At 37.0% G+C, this 24,071-nt stretch overlaps 1 long non-coding RNA gene across 1 annotated transcript; it reads left to right on the top strand.

The window, feature by feature from the left end:
* The first annotated feature begins 9,766 nt into the window (after positions 1-9,766).
* On the top strand, positions 9,767-17,997 carry LOC116087647. The gene is made up of 2 exons (XR_004117537.1): positions 9,767-9,918; positions 17,833-17,997. It is a non-coding gene; the product is annotated as an uncharacterized LOC116087647 (long non-coding RNA).
* The last annotated feature ends 6,074 nt before the right edge of the window (positions 17,998-24,071 follow it).

The raw sequence follows: 24,071 nt of genomic DNA, 5'->3' as shown, positions 1-24,071 counted from the left end.
TGCTTAGGTATTGGCTCATCACATGTAGCAAACAGTTATGGGAGGGGACTTGACAACTCTAGATCAAGCAGATGAATGACTTGTCCTTAACAGGTGATGTTATTAGAAGGGAAAGAAATTGGAAGCATCAAAGAATTAACATAAAATTAATGTTAATAAGACTATTTGTATTTATACCTTATGTTGCTCAAATGTAACTAGTCCCTTTTCCCAGTGCTCCATGGGAGTGCTGCGTTTGTCCAACCCTTCTCAGGTGAGAAAGTAATCTAAAACGGAGCAGTTCTAATCTGCAGGACTATTGGAGAAAGCCAACAAAAGCCTTCACCCCTTGAGTCTTTATATTTTCCCTCTTTCTACATGTATGCATAAAGTGGACACAATTAGTTCATTTAAACTGTATTTATGTATTCAATTCAAAATATCCATTTAAAGCAATAACCATTATGGCAGTTGAAGAGTTACATAGTGGTGCTATGATTATTTTATATGTGTTAGCTGTGGAGGCTTTCTCTTATATGCTCATAAGATACAGGGCCTACCCTAAGTTGACAGATGTGTAAAGTTGGCGAGTGACAACACATTTTACAGTTCTGAGGCACTGATAATCAAAGCAGATCATGAGGTAGAGATTCATGTGGGAAACATACGTTAAAACAAGTGTTGTGGTGTGGGAACAACGAGCTGTTCTAGACTCCTTTACACCATAATTGCTGTTTGATATGCTATTAAGCATTTTCCATTTTAACAGAGCTGCGAGTTGTGCTTGAGCTTCACAATGTCCCTGAACTGTGACAGTTCTTGATTACATATCTTTCACATTGATATTAAAGTGTTTTCTTTCCTTCCATGAGGATATTTGCAATTGTAAATATGCTTCTTAACTATTTATTTACCTGTTAATTAGCCACTGATAGCAGTACTTAGGTGGACAAATCTATTTAATCCATTGAATTATTTACTTTATTGGTTCATAGTTGGCAACTATTCAGGTGCTGTTACTGTGCATTATTTTGAAAATCTATATTTTTTAAAAGCACTGATGGTATGGATACCACCAAACAACAGAAACTACTTGAAATTTTAAGAGAATCTTGGTGCAACTGAAGTTAAAACAAAGGGTCCCAACATGATGAAAGAAGAATTATCATTCAATTATCTATTGACACACCTTTTTTATCATAAATAAAAGCATGGTTTGCATGCATCTTTTTTTTTTCCCTAAAGTTTTGAAACAACCAGAGATTACCTTAATAAATTCCAGTCTCAGTTACTAGAAAGGCAAGTTGTGACTACCATCCTCGCTCTGTCTGGAGGTAGCTTCTGGTAGTCTGAGATGAGCTCAGTGGCTCAGATAACCACCATCTGTAAGACTGCCATCAAGATGAGTCCCTTTGTGAGCTTTTTGTTGTGTGTAGTGGTGGAGAACATGCCACTATATGCTGGCTGTTCTCTAACTTGGTTAAAACTATATGACTGATCTTCAGTCTTTAACGGAATGAGAATGTATAAGAGGACTGATGCAAGCCTTGTGTCTGGTCAAAAATGGGGGCTGCCTCTCATAAACTTGTGTTAAAACTCAGTCAAATTACAGGATACTTGAAGGAAATCTGTATTCAAAATAAATTACCACGTGTTTCTCATCTCTGTGCGTAGGAGGCATTTTTGAGCCCATTTATAATTGCCAGAAATACAGGGAATGTTTTTTTCTCCAAGCTTTTCTTTGGGTATATTTTAGGAAATATCTTTCTTTATGTTTGGATGAACCTTATAACAATTTCTAATAATTTATGAATTGAATATTCAAAAACATCATTTTTCTTAATATCCTATATTTATAATTTACAGTTAATATACAACACTATTATTTGTCTTATTGCAAACAATACTGAGTAATTGTATTTGTTAATATTAGGTTTAATTCAGAGATGTGAAAAGTCTAGAAGAAATGAAAGAAGTCAGAGATAAACTTTGTGGAAATATAAGAAGTTAAGACAATATAAATAATATCTCCTTAATGTGTTGCTGTTTATCTTATAAGATATAAGCTAGAATCTGCTTTAAAAAACAAAGAACAGCCGGGCGGTGGTGGCGTACGCCTTTAATCTCAGCACTTGGGAGGCAGAGGCAGGCGGATTTCTGAGTTCGAGGCCAGCCTGGTCTACAGAGTGAGTTCCAGGACAGCCAAGGCTACACAGAGAAACCCTGTCTCAAAAATACCAAAAAAAAAAAAACAAAGAACAAAAAATAACCTTCCCACACTCTCAAATACTGGAGCTGACTGGGGATAATCCATGATAGTCTATCAACATGAGTTGGCTTTAAGACTATATATATTAGCTTGTCACTTCAGCTGTGTGGAAAGATAACCATAACAAAAAATATTGTTCCTTTAAGATGTCACATAGTAATCATCATGAATCTGCCTCATGGATGCTGTTTGATGGAGATTGAAACATCAGAAGCACATGGCGTTTGTCAATCATATAATATTCTAGGACAAATACATTTTTTCATTACATTGATAATGCCAGTCTTAAAGTTGTTTTCTAAATGTATCATTGATATCTCATCTCTTACAGGTGATAGACTTGAAAGCATAGTTAGTTGGGCTTGTTATTTGTTCTCTGTGTGTATCCTAGATTTCTGCTCTATCATGCTTCTTTGTGTCATGAGGGTTATTGACTCATGTGGAGCTAAGGTAGGCTGACCAAACAGGTTTTAAATTCACTACAAGCCCATTGCTCCAAATGATCGACAGACTTGCTCTCATCTCATTGTGAGGTAGGTGACATTTCCCTACCTCATACAAGAAGAACTTGACTTTGAAGATCTGGCTTAAGCAAATCCACAATGGACAAAAGAATATCTGGGTCTACACCCCTGCCTCTTGAGTTTGTCTCATTTGAAAGCTGCTGCTCTTCCTCATCTTTCACTCTCCTGTTCCCTTTTGATTCTTTTTCAGTATGAAAACATCAAAATTGCTAGTAGTCTATGTTAATCTGATTAATCAGAATCTAAAAGAAAAGTACCATAGAAACTTCTTAAAATTCTAATTGAAATGAATCACTGATCCATTGATGGCTAGGTTTGAATAGTGTTGCTTTGTTTATGCTTCACTAGGCCATTATTTTTGTGTAATTACTATACAGTATCTATGTTGAAATGTAATTAGCAATTCTAGTCTCTAATTACATAATCAGTAGTAATTATTAGTTCATTGAGTTTTCATGCATATGTGAGCCAATGTTCTTCTGAGGGTTCTAGCATATAAATTCCATGTGATTTGTTTACATGAACAAGATTGTAATTCCCTGGAAATGAATACTCCATTTGTTTCAATAATTATAAGTTTAGACTTTTAGTAGTGTCATAATCGACTAGTTATCAAATTTTTCTAAACCTGTTTTTCTATCTACAATATTAGGGAATAATTTTCATAGTTTTAAAGGAACATTTTTTAAAAAGATAAAATTGTTAGTCTTTTAAAAATACAAAGCAAATGGATGTCCAAGTTTTACTTAATAATTATGGAGGAAACTTTAAAGATGTTATAATAAATTCAAAGGAGAATTCAAAATATAATGTAAATATAGACAACTGGAAATGTCAGAAAAATTTACAGTTAAGTGAGGGAAGTAATTATTTTACTGTAGTAACCCATTTGTCCCTGTGTAATCAAGCATCATTTCTATTTCATCCCATTTTCTTCAATTTACAGGGACATAAAGAGTTCAAAACCAATGTAAGATATAAATCTAATAGAATTAGATAACTAGAAAAGTCACAGAGTGAAAATAAGTTACTGAAATTTTTTACTATTTCAAAGTCTTACACAAATTTGTTCCTAAACAGTTATTTTAGAAGATAATTGTAAAATTTATTGCATATTTGCATATTACTTCTCATTTTCCTTTTATGTATATGCAAATAAATCTGATGCATATACTTAAAATCTTTGAAAGCATCTCCTTTTGTAATTATCATAACTATTAAAACATGAAACATGAATTTATATCATTTCAATAGGATCAGCCATATGAAGATTCAATCTGTTTACTGAATGGATGTCAAAGTTCTCATTAAAAGCAGCCTTAGCATCATGATTCCTCCTAATTAGACATTAGCATGTGATCAAAGATATTGAGCCACTGATGCTTGCTAGTCACAAGATGTTGACCCTGCCCTTTGAATGAACAAAGAAAAAACTTGAATTTATCAGACTTGTAGCAATTTTTAATCAAGCATTCTATTTTTAAGAAATTATTTACTTTGTATATGTGGAGATGAGACACCATAATATAGGTCAGAGGGCAGACATTGAAGAATTGGTCCTCTTGTCTAACACCATGTGGGATTCCTGGATCATACTCAGGTTGTCAGGATTTGTGGTAAGTGCCTTTACCTGCTGAGCTATTATGCCAACCCCACTAAGAGCTTTCTTACCTTTGACTATGAATTGACTTAACAATTCAATTCATAGAAGTAGAAATGTGTCCAAATAAAGAGTTACACTTCATTGATCAACATCTCAAAAGATCTCTACTAGAGCAGAGCTGTCTCTCAAGGTCTGTCTCTTAAAAGCAAAACAGACTTGACAAGAATGAGGAATTCAGGAGAAATGCAGTGAGCCAAATGAAGGCTCTGGGCTAGGGAGCCTGGACTATGAGAAAGAAGAGATTTGATTCATTTATTCAATTATAAATAGGACTAGATATTCTATGTTTCAATCTCTGTCCATGTACAGCTATTGTTTGACCTTTGTGTGAGTTGGAGCCTGGAGTATTTATTTGGTGTCGGGTTCATTGATAGCTGCTCACTTTCTAGGCATCTGTACTTCCTCTTGGGTCTGGTCACTTGGAAACTAACACATTTTTTTCTTGCCTTTTCTATGCTAAGGTCTGTTTTCCCCTGGACTACCAGACAGGTTTATGCTGTTTTACTTTCTTAGTGCTATAGATCCTCTTTCTAGTAGTTAATCTTGATTGTCATCTTGATGGGAATTAGAATCACCATAGAAACACAATTGTCAACCAGTCTGTTAGGGAATTTCTAGACCTTATTAACTGAGATGAAAAGGCTCACCTACAATATGGGTAGGACCAGTCCATAGGCTGAGGTACTACACTGTATAAAAATAGGACAAGAATACTCATTACTGCCTGCTTCGTGACTATGAACACAAGGTGACGAGTTATCTCAAACTCCTACCATTATGACATCTACACCATGACACAATTGTACCCTGGAACCATGAGTAAAAATAAATGCTTCCTCCTTAAGTAGGTATGTTGTTGCAGCAATGAAAGAAGTGACTAATATAGAATATAGAACTGAGAAGTAGGCTGTTGCTATGGTAAACCTGACCACATGGTTCTCAGACCTTAGGAAATGGTTTTCAGCAAGAATGTGGTAGAGCTTGAATTGGGGATTGAAAAGGCCTCGAATTTTATAGGTCCAGTTTAATGGGTCATTCCAGTGGGTGACTATTACAATAAAACACACAGAGAAATGCAGACATGGTGGGTATAGCATGAGGTACTAGAGAATAGTAACTGTTGTGAACTGTATTTCAGGTCATTTGAGTTATACTATTAAAGAATGTAGCTGCATTATGCCCATGTCATCAGACCTGATTAAGGTCAAAGGGCTAATTTGTTTGGCACAGTAAATCTCAACATAGGATTACTATTCAGGCCCTTTCATGTCTACTGCTTATGGATCTTATCCAAGTTAAATGTGGTAGAGAGTAATAAGAACAGAGAGATATGCAAAAAGTGTAGTTAAGAAAAAAAAGGATATGAGTTCGATATTACAGACAAGTCAAGTTTGGAAACAGCTATAAATGTGAAGCAGACTTGCTATTAAAGAGAAGCTCCTTGGCTCTTTGCATGAAGCCTAATGGAGTGCAAGACTATATTCAGTAATGGCTCCATTTTGTGAAATGAAAATTTATTTGAAAGGAGATATCCTATGCTTGGAATGCCTCTGAAGAGGTTCCCTTCTCAAAACCAATGGCCTAGGAAATTATGTCTCTAGGGTCAGTGCACAAGGACCAATGCAACTATGGTCCAATAAGAACTGGCTCCTTCCCTATATGGAGGCTATATAGTGCTGGATTTATAAGCACAAAAGATGTAAACTTGAGGAGCCCTGTGGTTCTAGAAAGCTTCAGAAGTCAAACAATATATGGCAAGATTGGAGACCCTAGAAACAGGCACTAAGATGGCGCTGAGTGAGACTGTAAAACTGAAACCCGGGTTGCTATAGAAACCTGTGCCCCAACAATGTGAACCAACCAGTACCCCCAGAGCTCCCAGAAACTAAACCATGAACCAAAGAGTACACATGGAGGGACGCCAGGCTCCAGCCGCATATGTAGTAGAGGATGGCCTTGTGGGACATCAATGAGAGGAGAGACCCTCGGTCTTATGAAGGCTTGATGCCCCGGTTTAGTGGAACGCCAGGACAGGGAAGTGGGAGTGGGTAGGTTAGTGAGCAGGGGTGGGGGGATGGGATGGGTGGGGTTCAGAGAGGAAATGAGGAAAGGGGATAAAATTGAAATGTAAATAAAGAAAACATCTAATAAAAAAATAAAAAGAAACCTGTTCCCTGTTCCCATTGCAAATACCAGGAACATGTGGTAACCACTGAGGAAATCTGTAGGCTGGAAAATGGAACTGGTCCAAAAGACAGGTTATTTGTGGTACAGGGAGGAAAGATAAAGAGATGGGGTTGCTCAAGCCCTTTGAAGTCCGGTCCAGCAAATACCACCACGAGCTCTGTGTTGTCTAGTTGTCAACTTGATACAAGTTAGAGTCATCTAGAAAGAAGAATGGTCAATTGAGAATATGCCTCTATAAGATTGGTCAATAGACAAATCATTGGAATATTTTTGATTAATCATTGATGTGAGAAGACATGGTCCATTGTATGTACTGCTGCCTCTGGGTATGAGGTCCTGTTGTATATAAGAAAGACTGAACACCAGGAAGCGGTGGCACATGCCTTTAATCCCAGCACTTGGGAGGCAGAGGCAGGTGTATTTCTGAGTTCGAGGCCAGCCTGGTCTACAGAGCGAGTTCCAGGACAGCCAGGGCAACACAAAGAAATCCTGTCTCAAAAAACAATAAGAAAGAAAGAATGAAAGAAAGAAAGAGAGAAAGAAAGAAAGAAAGAAAGAAAGAAAGAAAGAAAGAAAGAAAGAAAGAAAGAAAGGAAGGAAGGAAGGAAGGAAGGAAGGAAGAAGGGAAGAAACAAAGATTGAACAAAGCATGATGAGCAAAAAAGTAGGAACATTCTTCTATGGTCTCTGCATCAGTATCTTCCTCAAAATTCCTGCTTTGAGTTTCTGATCTGACTTCCCTAGATGATAGATAAAAAGCTGTAAGATCAAATAATTATTTTTTCTTTTCATACTTATTTTTGTCTTCAGGTTTCTAGTGCTGTGAAAATACACCATGAGCACAACAACTCTCCTCAAAGAAAACATCTAACTGTCTGGCTTATAGTTTAGAGAATTAGTCCATTATTATAATGGTGGGAAGCATGTGGCATGCAGGCAGATATGGTACTAGAGAGGTAGCTGATAGTTCTACATCTATATCAATGGGCAGCAAGAAGAGTGACAATGGACCTAACTTAAGCATATGAAACCTCAAAGCCCACCCTCAATGACACACTTCCTCTGACAACGCCACACCTACTACAACAAAGCCACATCTCCTAATAGTGCCACTCCCTATGGGCCTTTGGGGAGCCAATTCATTTAAACTACTACATTCATGATGTTTTGTTACAGTGATAGAAACCGGGACTCAGACAAACTGTGATACCATACAGGATTTGGTGTCTCTACTGAGTTTCAGTCCTGTTAAAGTCTCATCTTTCCTTGTTGTTATACCAATTTCTCCCATTTGAAATGTGCTATTATGAGCTGAAGTATGTGTTTATTTGCTTGGTTTTGTATGAATGTGTGTGCATATATATATATATATATATATATATATAGAGAGAGAGAGAGAGAGAGAGAGAGAGAGAGAGAGAGAGAGAGAGTAATAGAGGCTTACTGTTAAGTGATTGTCACAGTCTCAAAAGAGACTATCCAGTTAAACTTTCAAAAATGTTGTAACTTTTGAAGACTATGGAGATTTTTTGAAGGAGACTGACTGTGTCTTGCATCTTAGAAGGCCAGAAGTCTATGATGACAAGAAGCAGAAAGCACTAGCTTAAAGTGATGCTTTTGGATGTCACTGAAACAAGAGTTGAAATTTTAGTGATTAATCTTAATTGTCAGTTAGTGAGGTTTAGAATCACTACAGAAACCAACTTCTTGGCAGATCTATGAGAAAATTCCTTGATTGGGTTAATTGGGATAAAAATGACAGATACCCTAAATGTAAGTGACAACAAAGCATGGACTAAATCAAGAACTAAATATAAAAGAGAAAGTGAGGTGAGCCATAGCATGTATTGCTCTCTGCTTCCTGGAGGCAGAGAATATAACCCATCTCAAGCCCCAGGCACCACAACTTCTCTGCCATAGCAGGCTATTCTCTGGAATGGTTGGCCAAAATAAACTGTTTTCAAGTTGATTTTTTTTCAAGTATAGTGTCAAAGTAATGAGATAAGTAATTCATACTTGTAACAATGGCTGTAGACCTTTGACAGACCTCTGTCCTTCAATATCTTTTACTTGTCGTTAAACCTCTGAAATAGTCCAAAGTGTCTATAACTCTGAAAATAATACCAATACTAAATGTTTGTCATAACCACAGCTATATTTTCTGTTTATTCCCAGGTTGCCAGTAAATTCAAGAAGAAAAAACTATACCAATAACCAAATTATTAGAAAAGCTCTATTCTTTATAGTTACATAGCATATATGCTTAAGTTTTAAAACCCTAAATAAAAGCATATATTATAATTAATATTTCACATAGAAGGAAACTGAGGCCAGGAGAACTTTAATGACTCAGGTAATCATGTCTGACTTAAAAAGCCAGATTGCTAATAGGCATCTAGTACTGCATAATTAACCTGAGTCTCAGACAACCTTTTAAATATACAGCTCCTTTCCCTTTGCAGGATGCATTTTCTTTCCTAAATAGATCTTTGCTACTATCATAAATTATTTTATATTTCTCAAAATAAGGTCAAGTTGTGCTGTCCAACCTATCTTTGATTGCATAAATCATCTCATTGTGTCCTACTTATAATGCTTCAAGTTGCAGAACTCAGAATGTTAGCACATTTATTACTAGCTAAGAGAGCATTAATCATTGATAATCATAAAGGCTAAGGAAATTAACAATACAGTTTGCTGGAAATTGTGCTAATCATGTAGAATCTTGAAAATGTCAAATTACAAAAATACTCCTTCCTCGCTAATACTAGTCAGTAAAATCATGGTAGAGAAAGGTGATCAAACAAAGTTGTTGTTATTCTTTAAAATGAGTCTTAGTCAATTTGTGTACAGAGCAGGCCTTTATCTAATGTAAATATATTAAGATTATACATGCATATATAATATATATATATATAAAATCTTCAGAATGATCCTGCAAGTTATATAGAACCATTCATCCCTCAGCAGTAATGAGATTTTTCTAATGTTTCAAGGTCATCATTTCCAAGTCATAAAGCTATTAAAAGACAACTAGAATCTAAACTGTAGACTCAGTCTCTGACAAGAAATCCTATTACTTACCAGTAAAGAAAAAAAAATCACCATTAAATTCTGATTTGTAGAAGATTGAATTATATTACCATTGTTTAGTGCTAAGGCTTGACTTGATTTGCTTGAATTGTCTGTCCCTCAGGTACAATGAGTACTGCTCCTCATTCCTCTTTGGCCTCTGAAGTTGAGGGTGCTGCCTGGGGGAACACTTCCTGAAAACTGCAATAGAAGATCCGTGGGAGGTAAGCAGTTTCATAGGTCTGAATTTATAAAGTGTTGGCTATTCCTCTCAATATTAATATGAAGAAGAGACTTAAACATAGGCCTGAAACTGTAAGACACATTAGCTTTAAATGGTATTTGCATTTAATAAGTAGGCCTTCGTATGTTCTTTTATTTTTATTTTTTGAATGGTTGCAGTTTAAGGCCTCCAGGAAGCTGTTTACTGCAGTGTGACTGTCAGGAGTAATCAAGTCAGCTGGACAGAAGCCATGAGTCAACATTCTTCTGACTGTGCTGTTAGTGATACAGTATATCTCATCAGATCACGGCTCATGTTGTAATATTGTCATTTCATAATTAAAGTCATTGTCCTACTCGAGCCTAGTATGACTGTTCCCTGAGAGGTTTTACAAGCCCCTAACCAATACAGATGCAGATACTCACAGCCAACCATTGGACTGATCCCAGCAACCACAATGGAAGAGCTAAGGGAAGGGCTGAAAGAGCTGAAGAGAATTGCAACCTCATAGGAAGACCAATATGAACTAACTGGACCACGTAGAGCTCCCAGAGACTAAACCATCAACAAAAGAATATATGTGGAAGGATTCACGACTCCAGATACATATGTAGCAGAATATGGGCTTATCTGGCATTAATGGGAGAGACCCTTGGTCCTGTGGAGGTTTGATACCCCAGCATTGGAGGATGCTAGAGGGGTGAGGCAGAAGTGCCGGAATGGGTGGAAGAGCACCCTCATAGAGTCAAAGATGAGGGAGATAGCGGGGATGGGATGAGGGGTTGTGGAGAAGTAACTGGGGAGGGGGATAACATTTGAATTGTAAATGAATAAAATGATTAATTAAAATATCAAAAATTAACACTGTCCTATATGTAATATAAGGATTCCCTGTTTCATGCTTTTAAATAATATTCCAAAGCTAGACTCCATTTTCATGGCTGCTAAGAGATCAGTTACCAAAATATTCTTAAGAGGAATCTGCTGGAGAAGAAGAAAAAAAGAACATCTTTTCTTTAGAGACACTTGCTGCAGCTTGGTTTCATTATACTCTGCTTGCTGACCTTTAATGTGTTTTGTTTTATCTTGTTTTATTTTATCTTGTTTTTTTATAGTGTTTTTTTTTTCTTATAAAAGCAAAAATTTAATTAAGGCTGGCTTACAGTTTCAGAGGTTTGGTCCATTTTCATTGTAGCAAGAAGCATGGTTGGCATACAGGCAAACATAACGCTGAAGAAGGAGCTGAGAGGTCTGCATCTTGATTTAAAAGAGTCAGGAAGAAACTGTCTTCTTGGAAGCAAATAGGAGGGTCTCTTAAGCATGGGGTTGAACTTCAAACCCATCCCCACAATGGTGCACTTTCCAATCCAGCCACAATTCCTGACACTGCTTCTCCCTGGGTCAAAGATATTTAGTGTAGCCCATTCCACTCACTGGCCCCCATATGATTGTTCAAACAAATGAATGTATGGGGACCACACTTAAACATAGCATTGTGTAAGATACATGAGGTCCAACTTCAAAATTCACATCATTTATAGCAGTCTCAAAAATGGTAAAAGTCCAAAGTTCATCTTCTGAGATTCATACAATAATCTAAATGTAATCCCCCATATTTTCAAAAACAGTTAGAAAATCATATGTGTCCAAATTCACATAATATACTTCACCACTACTAAAGGTCAATATGAGGAAATACTTGAACTAAACAAGACCAAAATCCCGGTGGACAATCTCCAAACTCTGCATGTCCATGTCTGATGTCAGAGCGTTCTTCAGATTTCTAACTCCTTACTGTTTTGTACACTAGAGCACATTTCCTTCTCTTTGGCTGGTTTTATTCCCTGATAGCAGTTTAGCTGAGCAGAAATACCACAGCACTGGCTTCTGGAAATCTTGAGTTCTCCATGACAACTTCAATTTGTTTTTGTTGTTTTTTGTTTTTGTTTTTGGTTGTTTTGGTTTTTTTGAGAAGACAAAGAACCTGTGTTCCAGAAATAGCCAAGGTTGTACCTTGAGGTGTACCTGGACTTGGTCATGTGTGAGAATAACCCAGGTCATATTGGTTTCAAAGGCATAAAGGTGTTATACAGTGCAGCTAAGACTTGGCAACGTGAAGGGAGTGTATGAGAGGAAAGCTGTGAAGCCTCGTTGCAGCATCAGAACTCTGTTTATTGAAGATGTCAGTTCATTGGATGAGCATTAAGAACAGCATCAGTAGTAGAGTGGAGTCAACAAGAAACTAGAGTGCTATAGAGAGAAGAGTTGGAAAAGTGACACAGTTTCTTTTGAGGAATACAGAAGATCATGTGTGGATTCCAGATAATGGAACAAGAACCTGTAATATTGAAGTTGTCATGGAGAACTCAAGATTTTATAGTGTTTTGTTTTATCTTGGCTCCTCTTTCTGTAACTCTTGATTTTATGCTCCAATCTACCTTTTAGTTCTTGCTTTTAAGTTCCTGCTACAAGGAAAATTTCCTCATTCAACAGCAGGTAGACTACACTATAACCTTCCCTTTTCCCAATGCTTCTGCTGCTCTGCTTGGTCACTGTTGCCTTATTTTCTCTTAAACGTTCAAATGCAAAAGCTGGAACCTTGCTAATGTTTTTCTCTCATTCTCTCCCATTCACAGAGCCCACACGAGTTCTCTATAATCAGCACATTTCCTTTGCCTCCTCTCCCTATGTCTCTATTTCAGTGTCCAACACTTCTTAATTAAAACCACAACCTACTATATCCTATAAGGATAACTTCAAATTTTGAATATTATGTCTGACTATCATATCAGCATTATTTGCTTAATTACTATAATAAATAAACGAGCAAATCTACTACACAACACTATGTCCTTTATCTCTGATTTTAATTCTCGATATTTGGTTAATTTGTTTTTTCATAACACTTCATGGACAATTCCAACTAACAATTTACACATGCTTTTTGGTGGTTGAGGTGGTAGAGAGAACAGGAAGCATTTAGCTGAAATACCCAACAAAGGGGAGAGAGAACCTATAGAAACTATGTCCAGAGGTTGGGCATGGCCCCTGGTTGAAGGATGGGGCTACCCACACACCACCAAAATTTTAATCCAGAATTGCTTCTGTCTAAAGGAAATGCAGGAACAACGAGTGGAGCAGAGACTAAAGGAAAAGCAATCCAGAGACTGCCCTACCTAAGGATCCATCCCATCTGCAGACACCAAATCCAAACACTATTGCTGATGCCAAGAAGCACTTGCTGACAGGAGCCTGGTATAGCTGTTCCCTGAGAGGCTATGCCAGATCCTGACAAATACAGGAGCAGATGCTCGAAGCCAACCATCAGACTGAGTGGGGGTGGAGAGGACCCCAATGTAGAGTTAGGAGAAGGACTGAAGGAGCTGAAGTGGTTGCAACCCTATAGGAAGAAAAACAATATCAACCAAACAGACTCCCCAGAGCTCCCAGGGAGTAAAGCACTAACCAAAAAGTACACATGGAGGGACCCATTGCTCCAGCTGCTTATGTAGTGGAGGATGGCCTTGTCAAGCATCAATGGGAGTGGAGGTCCTTGGTTCTGTGGAGACTTGATATTCCAATGTAGGAGAATGAGAGAGTGGTGAAACAGGAGTGGGTGGGTGGGTGGGTAGGGGAGCTCCCTCATTGAAGCAGTGGGGAGGAGCATGGGACAGGGAGTTTTCAGAGGAGAAACCAGGAAAGGGGATAACATTTGATATGCAAATAAATAAAATAACCAAAAAAGTCTCTTCCCCAAATAGTGAACTCTTCAAATGTAGAGACACATCTTATTGATGAGGCCTCTTGTTAAGTACCTTGCATGTCATACAGAAAATAATGTTTACCGAATTGAATTCATTAAACATGAAGTTGAGTTGAATTTCTCTACCAGAAATGTTAGCAGCAGGAGTTATGCAAGGTCTTCTAGCATATTTCTTTGTTTTCAAAGCACAATGAAGTACCAGAGAAAAAAATCAATGGTATATGCCAAGTTGAGAAGAGACTTTGATGCCAGGGTGAATAATTAAGCTTTGATGTATTTAGAGATGACATTTTAGAGAAATTCATTAGACAGTGATCTGTTAACTACATGAGATGAAGGAAGAAAAACATTAGTGAGCTAATTCAGGTATTGAAGTGATTCTCCTGTCAGATTATTAGAGCACAGATTTTGTCAAAGCAAAAGCAAATGGGAATGTGTTGACAAAGGAAAAGTTGAATCAAAAATATTTCACGTAGACAAAGTGAAATTGAACTTTAAGGTTTGAGGCAGAAATGAAGACATGGCAGAAGTTTGGGGGGGTGATTGTGAATGTATATAGTCTAATATTCAAAAGGAACCTTCTTGATAAATATAAAGAATGAATCTTGGAGTTTCTCAGGCCTCTAGTGAACTGATATACACAGTTTGTAGCCCATGGGGAGAGATTTGGGAAATTCCATTAGAATTCTTTTCCTGTAGCCATTATCTCTGCCTTGGGACAGTCACAAACAGCTTGTCATTTAAGTTTTTTTTTCCAAATGCCAAGAGGTTTAGAAAAATATATAAATCTATAAGACGTTCATCCTCAGAGCATCTTGAAGTTAGCATGTGGCTATTCAAGCCCATAACAATTATTAAGTTGCTAAATATTCAGATTCAAAATACTTCCAGAAAGAAAACAAATATTCTTCAAGGATGTCTAACATGGCATTGTCCCTGAAGTCTCCAGGGTTGAAAACATGTTAGTGTGATGAAAAGTGACTCCAGGGAGTGAGCTGGAGGTGCTTTATCCTTTAAACTGTTGTATAATTTGAAGGATTTATTTTAAAAACTAGTTTAAATTCTATGACATGAGCAAAGTGCAGCCAGAATATGTTCTTTCTAGAATTATATTTCACAGAAAATGCATTTTTATGTATAACAAATCTGCTATTCCTTTAGAAGGTTTTCTCTTGAGGTTGGAGAAGAGATAGTAATATACAGTTTGGTGTGAAGCATATTTCTTGTGGCCATTTTAATGCTCTTTGGTAGCACCTGATAGGCAGACTGTCACCTCCATTATTCCCAATCCTCCTGGAGACAATGTTTTGTTTTTTATTATTAAGTTTGTTCTTGGACAGCCATGTCTTCTTGTCTTGTACTTTCCTTGTGTTTAACCATCTGTGCGTGCCATGGGTTTGGAACTATACTTTGGATCCTGGTGAGCTGACCAGTAGGTAGACAAGTGAAGATAATATCTTTCTCCCAAAATCTACTCATATGCAATAGTACAACAGGAAAGGGTGGGGCCCCATGAGCTCCTCCCAGATCCATCTTTAGATATTGATAGATGTAGCCGTGTGCAGGCCATAGCTGCTGTGAATTTGATTCCATTGGTGATGTCATGTCTTGAAAAGACACCTGTAGCCTTTCTCCCTATCTTCTGTCACTTACTTACTTTCCATCCCCTCTTCAATAATGTTCTCTAAGGTTGATGGGGTGGTCTAAATGTCTGTTTAGGACTCACATCTCTTATTATTAGGATCTTGACGAGCCATGAGTCTCTATATTCAGCACTGCTCACTGTAATGGGTACCTTCCCTGACTAAGTCTGAATGACACTGGTCTATATGTATAAACACAAATACCAGGATGTCAGTTTGGTGCCATGCCAATTTAGTGAAACAGTGTAACATTTATAGGGGAATAAGGACAGCAATATGTAGCATAAAATGTTTGTATTATACAGAGGGTAATATGTTCTGGGAGAAAGGACTGGTTTCATAAATGTATAGTTACCAAGGTTCGTGATCAGAAGTCTCCATCCTTGGCTAGGTGGGCTAATGATGATTTAAATCTCTTAATTTTATCTTTGAACTTGTTTTTCATAAGCAAGTTCTGATGGGACAACACACATTGGGACAAAAACTGTTTTTCCTGCTGACTTCCACTCTATTCATGTATAACTTCTATAATGCCCCAGAGCACAGAATTCCAGAAGACATAGGTATTAACTGTATGTACCATGCATAATTTACATCAAGCGCAACAGTCTCAAACAGCACATGCTTATCAGCTAGCAATCTGTATTGGTCAGAGACTTGAGTTTCTTAACTGAATCCTCTGTTTGATGGCTCATTAGGCTATATCTTCTCTGGCTTGCTTCCGTTCCTACTTGCAGACTATACTTTTCTCAGTCTCCAAAAGTTGTTGGCAGAAGCCGTTTCCTTGTTAAACAGCGATTATAGCAGCTTGCTTGTTCAAATCTTTTGAGTAAAGAAGGAGGAACAGATTAGGTAGGTTAGAACAGGGAAGGAGCATCTTTGTTCTTTCTGGTGTCTGACCACTACTTCGTTATAAAGACTACACCTATGCATGTTTGTCCTGCCTATTGTAAACAGTGATGCAGTTGAGTCATCTGGTTCAAGACTTAAATATACCAGAAAGATGACCTCCTGTTTGCTACAGAATAACTATCGTTGTGGTATCTTACCACATTCTGGTAACCTGGAAAGACTCTGAAGGGTGTGCATACCAGGTGATAGATAACCGGAGGTCATCCAAGTATTTTCTTTACAATGCACAGTATGTGGAAGCTCAGTAACACACATAGCATGCCAGTATGTGTATTTGATCTGCAAATGAGGAACTTGGGGCACCCATGATCTCAAGAGGCCATAATTGCTATTTAAACCATAACTTGTGTTCCAGTAAATTTTAAACCCAATTTACCACATCAATCAATTCACAACTCAATTAATTGCTATACATGCTACTCGTCTAGATTGGGCAGATCTACCACTACACTACTCTATTCCCATCTATTAGATCCCATATGACTTGTGATTTCTCCAAGACGCGTGCTTCAGCTCTGTCTTCCTTCCATCTTGTCCTCCTCCTCAGTCATCCTCTCCAGTCTCCTCCCATGTCTCCTCTCTCCCCTTCTCCCCCAAACTTTTCAGTTCCACCTACACTTCTGCTGCCTAATCATCAGCCTTAGCCTTTATTTGAAAAGTTAAGGTGGGGAGAAGGTTCACAAGGCACCTGTAGACATGATTTGGTCCTCCTCTGCAGTGCTTTCCAGGAGAAGAGAATTAGCATCAAAATACAAGACCAGGGCTATCCACAACAAACTTGCTTTGGAGGTGGAACAAAGAAGCAAAAATAGTAGAAGGACTAATCTGTGAATTAATGTTTTCTACTGAAAGCCGGTGGTAGGGGAAAGAGAAAGCATGCAACATACATTCATTCTCTTTAGTCTTTCTACATCTGTCAATAAGGCAATGGCAAAAAATATTGGTAGAATGCACACATTAAAAAGGAAAATGAAATCATTGTGTTAGCTTTGTGTACCTTTTCTATTGTTATAACAAAATGATACATTTATGTATATAAGCTACAAAAAATGAACACTACAAATTTGTTATGATTTGAATGCATTTAAGACTGACATAGAACAATATAAAGATGGATAGTAAAACCAGTGTGAATTATTTAAATTTTGTTTTATCAGAAAAAAAATTACAGAAAATAAAATGTCAAGGTGAGTTAAGAATAAGACTTTAGAGAAAAAAAAAGAATAAACTGAAAGTTTCATTAATTTTCATGACACATTTCCCTGCATTTCAAAGCTAATATTTTTATTCCCATTGTGCCTTCCACATGACAGAGCCAGATCTGTCTGCATTTGGGGGCTGATTTCTCGGATCTCTCTAGCCTCCAGAGCATCTATGACTTAGAGCCTCTTAGAGCCTTACCTGTTTTTCTTTTCACTTGAGTGGTATTACCTGGCTGAATTGCCTTTATTTCTGCTTAGCTAGAGATTTGTGGATTATCATGGGTTTCTTTTCAGTATTCAGAGATATCTCTCAGGCTTTACTGTTTTCACATGTCCAACATTTCTCCATCTAAGTTCTCTTTTCCAAAGGTGTCATATATAACTTTCTTTTACAGCTTGATGATGATGATGAGGAGGAGGAGGAGGAGGAGGAGGCGGAGGAGGAGGGTGAGGAGGACGAAGATGAAGAGGATGTCAATGAATCTGTACATTAATTTAGAGGTGACTGAGCTCTAAAAGTGATAATGGGACATTAAACATCTCCCAGTTTATTCCACACATTTTCAGTGTATGTAGTTTTTTTGTACATACAATTTTTTCTCACTGTTAGTTTTTGACATATAAAAATTTGGTAAGAAGGTTTGTTAAATATAAGGCCAGAGACTAATGGACATTTTTATTTTCTCTTGTTTGTGGCCTACACTTAAAAATTGCTTACAATTTCTACATTTCTCCAGGTTGAAGAAATAATTGTTTTAGTCAATACAGAACAATTCAATGTACTAAATTTTAATTGTCTGAACAATTGAATCTTCTAGAATTATCATGTTATTATTTATTTTTAATGCCAGATACTGAACCAAAGTCTTTGTATTTTATTCATAAATATAATTAGCACAAATAAAAATTAGTCTGATAATTAATTCTGTGAAAATAGGCATATATACTTATTCAAATCTGATATCTTACGTCAGTTTTCTGAGCTTTAGAATAAATATATTTATTTTAAATCATGATAAGCATCTCTGACTAAAGCTTCATCTTTGTTCAGATTGTATTTATGCATTAAGTTTCTCATATCCAGATACTTTAAATTGGTAGCTACTTAAAAACTGAAAACTAAAGATGAACTTTCCTTATATATGTCATTTCTCCCCCCTTAGGAAATGAATAACCAAGGGAAGTGTGAAAAACCATAGAGCCATCTTGAAAGTTCACTGATTTGAAAAGCTGATTAATGTTTCCATTACATATTCTTTGTAAGAAATATTTTCAGACTTCATCAAATGTCAAACCAGGGAGATAGCGGTCTTTAATCACCTACCGCACCTACAAGCTGCCACAGCAGCACAAAATGAACTGTCATCAGTTAGTATGCCAGTGTTATTTCAAAAATACATTTTGCAGTGTGATTATAAGCAGTTCTGAGTTTGGTTTCAAGTTCTCTATAGTCAGGGCTTGCAAACTGTGTTGTTTTGTGAATTTTCTTTGTGTGAGGTCAGCATCCTTAATTGCTGATGCCTCAGAGAAATCACCCATATGTGCAATTTACCTCTGTCATTTGTCCAATGACCTTGGGAATTAGTCATCTCATAAATAAGTGATCAAACTTGAATGTCAGTATAGTGTTTCTATCATTCCTCTTTTCTTCCTACTTACTCTTTTTACTCTAATTTCCTGAAATATGTGAATTAATTTTTAGGTATTGAAGTATACATTTGAGCTTGGTGATATAAAAAAAAAATGGTGGGATTAAATAAAATTTAAAAGATAAATAAATACTTTACATTTCAATTTTGTGATAGATCTTGACAAATATTCAAGCTTTAGGAGAACTGGTACCATTGTCTGTTCTGACACTCTTTCTGGCCTGTGTTTCTTTACCTTCTTTTATAACTGAAATGATTTCCTTGAAGTTCCTTAAGAATAGTTATGCTAACTAATTTGCTATTGTTCCCAGGGAAACACATTAGAGGTTTGGGTTTGGTCAGTTCTGAACAAATTCTGAATATCTTACCAATGGGTTTTCTGCATAGAGCATTGGCTGTTTTCTGGCCATTTTGCACTCATAGCTAATGTTTATAACAAGTATATTGTACTTGATCTTTATAAGTATCGAATTATTTAAAATCCTTGCTTAGTAAAAATAGTATACATTTCTATTACCTTCTAAAATGTATATGATAATTGTGAGTTATCAGGTCTTAATATTTTATCATGATTCACACTATAAAGGGAAACCCACCTGCTAAAATATTAAGAAATAGAAAGTAATATTATTTTTCGAGGCTTTTAAAGTAACCTTGGTAGTATTTGTCCCTCCTGACACCTTCTTTTTCTGTATTAACTCTGCCTTCACCCAGTTAGAGCTGTCACTCCTCAATTTTAACATTTCACCTATATATGATTTGTATCCTACTATTTTCTCCTAATGGTCTCCTCCCCCACATTAATTAACTTTCTATTGTTCTGATAAGACACCATAAGCAAGGAAATTTATAAAAGAAAGGAGTTTACAGAGGTTTTAATTTCAGAGGGTTAGACTCTATGACCATCATGGTGGAAACAGGACAGCAGGGAGGTAAACATGGCACTAGAGCAATAGCTGGAAGCTTATGGCCTTACCTAAAAGTAGGAGACAGAAGGGGATGAAGAGAAAGAAAGAGAAGGAAAGGAAGAAAGAGAGGAAGAAGAAGAGGAGAAGGAAAGGGCCAGGTACAAGGAAAAAAGGAGAATTAGGAATGGTGTGGGTATTTGAATCCTCAATTCCCACTCCCCACTGTGACACACTGGCTCCCACAAGGCCACACCTCCTAATCTTTCCCAAACATTTCTACCAACTGGGGACCAAATATTCAAATATATGTTCCTATGTGGGATATTCTTATTTAAATCCCTTTATACTTTCCTGGTTTGTCTGGTTATTTTATGTTATATACCCCTGTTTGAAAATTTGGAGCTAGGATCAACAGATAAGAGAACATATGGCATCTGTCTTTCTCTGTCTGGACTGCTTTACTGAACATAACCTTTTCTAGGTCCATCCACTTACATTACATTTTTATATTTCTTTTAAGTGTATGACTGTTATGCCTGCCCATGTTTGTATATGTTCCTGTTGCTTGCAAATGTCAGAAAAAGAAATCAAATCCTTCAAAAATGGAGTTAGAGAGAATTCTGAGTTACCATGTGGGTATTGGGAATCAAAACTGGGTCCTCTGGAAGAGCAATAAGGTCTTATAAACACTGAGCCATCTCTTCAGCCCGAATTTAAGTTTCTTTACAGTTGAAAAGCATCTCATAGTATATGTATAACTTATTTTTATTATCCATTAGTTTGTTGAAAGACATCTAGGTTGTTTCCATTTCCTATCTATTGTGATTTTCTTGGCAATGATCAAGGCTGAGCAAGTAGCTACAATATTTGTGAGAGAGATTCTAAGCATATCTACCATTGGCCAAAGTTTTGTTTTTTTGTTAGCTTGTTTGTCTAGTTGTTTTTATTTTGTTTAACATTTGAATGTGAATATCTTTGGTCAAGAAATACACTCTCTTGCTATGTTCAGAAGTATTCAAATCCTCTCCATTTATATTGAAAATATCAATGAAAAACTGCAGAATTATGTAGACAGTTCTCTTTAAGAGTTATTAGTAAAGATGGAAAGATCTCCCATGCTCATGGATTGGTAGGATGAATATAGTAAAAATGGTCATCTTGCCAAAAGCAATCCACAGATTCAATGAAATCCTCAATTATTCACAGAGTTTAATAGAGCAATTTCCAAATTCATCTGAGATAACAACAACAAAAAAAAAAAAACAGGATAGTGGCAACTATTCTCAACAATAAAAGAATGTCTGGGGGTATCACCATCCCTGACCTCAAGCTATACTACAGAGCAATCATGACAAAAAATTGCATGGTATTGGTACAGTGACAGGCAGGTAGATAAATGGAATAGAATTGAAGACCCAGAAATGAACCCACACACCTATGATTACTTGATCTTTGACAAAGGAGCTAAAACTATCCAGTGGAAAAAAGACAGCATTTACAGCAAATGGTGCTCATTCAACTGTAGGTAAGCATGTAGAAGAATACAAATCAATCCATTTTTATCTCATTATACAAAGCTCAAGTCCAAGTACATCAAGGACCTCCACATAAAACCAGATAGACTGAAAACTAATAGAAAAGAAAGTGGGGAAGAGCCTTGAGTACATGGGCACAGGGGAAATTTTCCTGAACAAAACAAAAATATGCTCTAAGATCAAGAATTGACAAATAGGACCTCATAAAATTGCAAAGCTTCTGTAAGACAAAAGACACTGTCAGTAGGACAAAGTGGAAACCAACAGATTGGAAAAAGATCTTTATCAACCCTACAACCGATAGAGGGCTAATGTCCAATATATACAAAGAACTCAAGAAGTTAGACTTCAGAGAACAAAATAAAAATGGGGTACATTAAAAATGGGGTACAGAGCTAAAATAAGAATTCTCCCCTGAGGAATACCAAATGGCTGAGAAGCACCTAAAGAAATGTTCAACATCCTTAGTCATTGGGGAATTGCAAATCAAAACAACCCTGAGATTCTACTTCACACCAGTCAGAATGGCTAAGATCAAAAACTCAGGTGACAGCAGATGGTGGGGAGGTTGTGGAGAAAGAGGAATACTCCTACATTGCTGGTGGGATTGCAAGCTGGTGCAACCACTTTGGAAATCAGTTTGGTGGTTCCTCAGAAAATTGGACATAGTACTACCTGAGGAACCAGCTATACCACTCCTGGGCATGTACCTAGAGGATGCTCCCACATATGATAAGTCCACATGCTCCAGTACGTTCACAGTAGCCTTATTTATAATAGCCAGAAGCTAGAAAGAACCCAGATGTCCTTCAACAGAGGAATGGATACAGAAAATGTGGTACATTTACACAATGGAGTACTACTCAGCTATTAAAAATGATGAATTCACGAAGTTCTTAGGCAAATGGATGGAACTAGAAAATATCATCCTGAGTGAGGTAATCCAGTCACAAAAAACACACATGGTATGTACTCACTGTTAAGTAGATATTAGACCAGAAGTTTGGAACACCCAAGATACAATTCACAGACCACATGAAACTCAAGAAGAAGGAAGACCACAGTGTAGATACCATGTTCCTTTTTAGAAGGGGGATCAAAATACACATAGGAGGAGATACAGAGAGAAATTTTGATGCAGAGACTGAAGGAAAGGCCATGCAGTGACTGTCCCTCCTGGGGATCCATCCTATACACTGTTACCAAACCCAGACACCATTGTGGATGCCAACAAGTGCTTGCTGATAGGAGCCTGATATAGCTGTCTCCTGAGAGGCTCTGTCAGTGCTTGACAAATACAGAAGTGAATGCTCATAGTCATCCATTGAACTGAGTACAGGGTCCCCAATGAAGGAGCTAGAGAAAGGACCCATGGAGCTGAAGGGGTTTGCAGCCCCATAGGAGGAACAACAATATGAACCAACCAGTACCCCCCAGAGATCCCAGGGACTAAACCACCAACCAAAGAGTACACAAGGAGGGACTCATGGCTCCAGCAGCATAAGTAGCAGAAGATGGCCTTGTGGGACATCAATGAAAGGAGAGGCCCTTGGTTTTATGTAGGCTTAATGCCCCAATGTAGGGGAATCCCAGGACAAGGGAGCAGGGGTGAATGGGTTAGTTAGCAAGGGGAGGGGGATGAAATAGGGGGGCGGTTTCAGAGGGGAAATGGGGAAAGGGAATAAAATTTGAAATGTAAATAAAGAAAACACCTAATTAAAAAAGTTACTAGTAATATTGTGACTATGTTTTAATAAAGAATAGCCATTAATGTATCTCACACCTAATATTCAGTCAAATACATCAATGTGGATTTATCAGTAGGTGTGAAGGATATTTGCTCTAAGTACTGAATTCATTTGAAGACCAATGCCCATGATGTATTAAATACTTTGAATTTCAATCCTGATTAATAAAATATCCAATGTGATGTCATGTATGTATATGTTCCATGTACTACATCTCCCATTTCCATTCATCATATTCATTTTATACACTGTGTTTGTATGCAAGAGTCCTTCAGCATTCATTGACTCCTTGCTTAATTTTGACTGCTACCTGTGCTAACAAATGACTTTTTGTTCAAGGATGACAAGAGATCAATTAAGGAGAAGGAAGAATGTTAATCCAAGGTAGAAAAGGCCCACCCTAATTGAAGAACAGTGAGCAAGATTCTGGTCAATGAATTATAACCTCATTTTAAAAATCATTCATCCATGTGATAATTAATTCTGATGGCATCTTACATAATCATCAGAGGCCTTTCCTGCAAAGTACATGAAGGTAAATGAGCCTCTACTTCAAGCTTGACATCTGTCTTTGGCTCACCATTGAAGAACACATTATAATGAGAGTAGCAGACAGGATTCCTGATAACTCACATTTGGTGAGAAATCAAGCGAGATTATTAATGCCAATGTACAATGAAATACATTATACCACAAAACACCATGTCCTCTACTCTTGAAAGAGATATTTAATATTTAGATGTATAAATACTGCATTTACTTTTTTGTAATTATAAGAAATTCTACATTCTTAT

Source organism: Mastomys coucha, unplaced genomic scaffold (assembly GCF_008632895.1).
Source record: "Mastomys coucha isolate ucsf_1 unplaced genomic scaffold, UCSF_Mcou_1 pScaffold13, whole genome shotgun sequence".
NCBI classification, from domain to species: domain Eukaryota; kingdom Metazoa; phylum Chordata; class Mammalia; order Rodentia; family Muridae; genus Mastomys; species Mastomys coucha.
The sequence above is the reverse complement of the archived record's forward strand: the minus strand, read 5'-3'. Positions and strand labels throughout refer to the sequence as shown.